Raw genomic sequence first — 2,359 nt, 5'->3', positions numbered from 1 at the left:
TGCCTGCTGGGCTACCTCTACCCTTGCCTCTACCTCTGCTGGGTGGTTGTGAACTTCTGGTGACAGGGCTCTGAACTGACCCTTTTGCAGTAGTAGGAGGTGGTCCAACTCTGCCACTACTGCTGCAGTCCTTGGCAAAGTGTCCTGTGCCTCCACAGTTATAACAGGCTCCAATAGCCTTGTAGCATATCCCACCATGATTTCTTCCACAGGTTTCACATTGGCGGGGAGGGTAAGAACCTCTGGTACTCTGCTATCCAGATAGAGGAGGCTTCTGTCCTAAATATCTTCTCCTACTAGACTTCTTGCCACCTCTGCCATGTCCCCCATGATTCTTCCTTTTTCCAGTAGGACCACTGGAACTCTATTCTACTAATTTTCCCTCTTTCTCTGTCTTCTCTGATTTCTTTTTCTCAGGAGCAGCTTCAGACTCAATTCTTTCCAACTCTAGGGCTTGAGAAACAAGTTCAGAGAAGTTAGTGTGTTTGAACCCGACTACTTATAGTCTGGTACTGGGCTTCAAGCCGGTTTCAAACCTCTTGCATCTCTCCCTGCTGGTAGAAAGTAGACTCACTGCATAATGGCTCAGGCGGGAAAATTCTCTTTCATACTCAGCCACTGATCTGTTCCCCTGTTTCAGACTTAGGAACTCATGTAGCTTCTGGTCTACATAAGCATCAGGGACATATTTTTGTCTGAATTCCCTGAGAAAATCATTCGATGTTAACACTGCAGGTTCTACTAGACTGTGGGGAATGGTTTTCCACCAGTCATAAGCATCCCCCTGTAACAAAGATACAGAGTATTCAAATCTGAGCTCCTCCATGCAATGCAATTTCTTGAATACCCTATCCATCCTCTCTAACCATTGTTCAGCTTCTAGAGGATCTACTGTCCCCCTAAACTCTGTAGCCCCATACTTCATCAATTTGTCATACTGCCTAGTAGGAGACTGTGGTTGTACCACTGGTGTCTGTATTGGGACTTCAGTAGGCACATTTTCAGCCATTTGTTGGAACATTACAGCCATCTGCTGAGCGACGAGCAGAAATTGCGATCTTGTGGGTGGTCTTCTTGAACCACTGGCATTATGTAGGCCTAGGGCATCCCCTTGCATCTCAGCCTCTATAGATTGATCGACTGAACGATCACCCTCTTCCATGGTCAATGCGAGGATTTTAGATCTCCTGAACAAATAACACAAGGAGATTCCCTCCCGTTAGTACATATTTATAATGTAATGTACTGTATGTATCAAACAATGATATTGAGCAGTTGTACTATGAAGAAAGAATATTCAAGTAACATGTGAAAACAGAATTTAAAAACTTTGCTCTGATACCACTAAAACATGTCACACCCTACCCCTCTGCAAGGCATAACATGATCCCGTAGTATACCTAATGAATTACCAACTCCGTCTACTGATAACCCATTAAATACAGTACAAGGGATTTTAAAAACTTTTCTTGCTTCTTTTACAGTGGTGAGCACTATTTACAGGTGTTAAAAACTTTTGTGAACTGAAGTGAAATGGCTAACTCATTTGGACTATTAGAAATTTTCTGTAAAAATTTTGGCAGAGTGCCATCTGTATTTTGGATAAAACAGTTCTTCAAAAAACCTGTAAAAAGCACTTCAATATATTTCCAAATCTCAACTCCAACATATTTCTCAACACAACATATTTCTCAACTCAAATCCATAGTAATTTTTCAAAGACTGAGATACAAGAAATATAATACAATTTTTTTTTTTACAAGTCAAAATAACTCATAATTTACCTTACAACTTCAATGTACAATTTTAATTTACAACTGCTCAAAACCAAAAACAATATATACATACAGTGGTCATACATTACAGTACAAAATACAAAATGTGGTATACTCGTTATACCCAAAAAATCTCTCGCTGGGTGTACTAGCAGCCTAGTCTGCACACTGTCTCTGTCTACTGCGACAATAAAAGTATCATTTGAGAGAATGTCTCAGTGGTGCACAACATTTACCAAATATAACTTTAAATCACAATTCATAAATCATATAAATAGTGGATACTTAAAACCATAGTTAAATTCAAGACAATAAATGTCATAAGGAATTTAACACAATATCACATTAAATCTCAGTAATCAAAACATAGTTAAATTTAAAAGACAGTGAATGTCAATAAGCATTTAAACTCCATTTCACAATTTCACAATACATATCAATAAACCACACACAGCTTAATCATGTTCCAAAGTTCAATTCGTCCCAAAAGCCGATGGCTAATGAGGTATTCAATTCATCCCAAAAGTCAATGACTAATGAGGAATAACATAGCTAGCTAGCAAAAATATGAGTACTCATCCAAT

Source organism: Hevea brasiliensis, chromosome 5, assembly GCF_030052815.1.
Source record: "Hevea brasiliensis isolate MT/VB/25A 57/8 chromosome 5, ASM3005281v1, whole genome shotgun sequence".
Classification (NCBI taxonomy): Eukaryota; Viridiplantae; Streptophyta; class Magnoliopsida; order Malpighiales; family Euphorbiaceae; genus Hevea; species Hevea brasiliensis.
Note: the sequence above shows the minus strand (reverse complement) of the source record.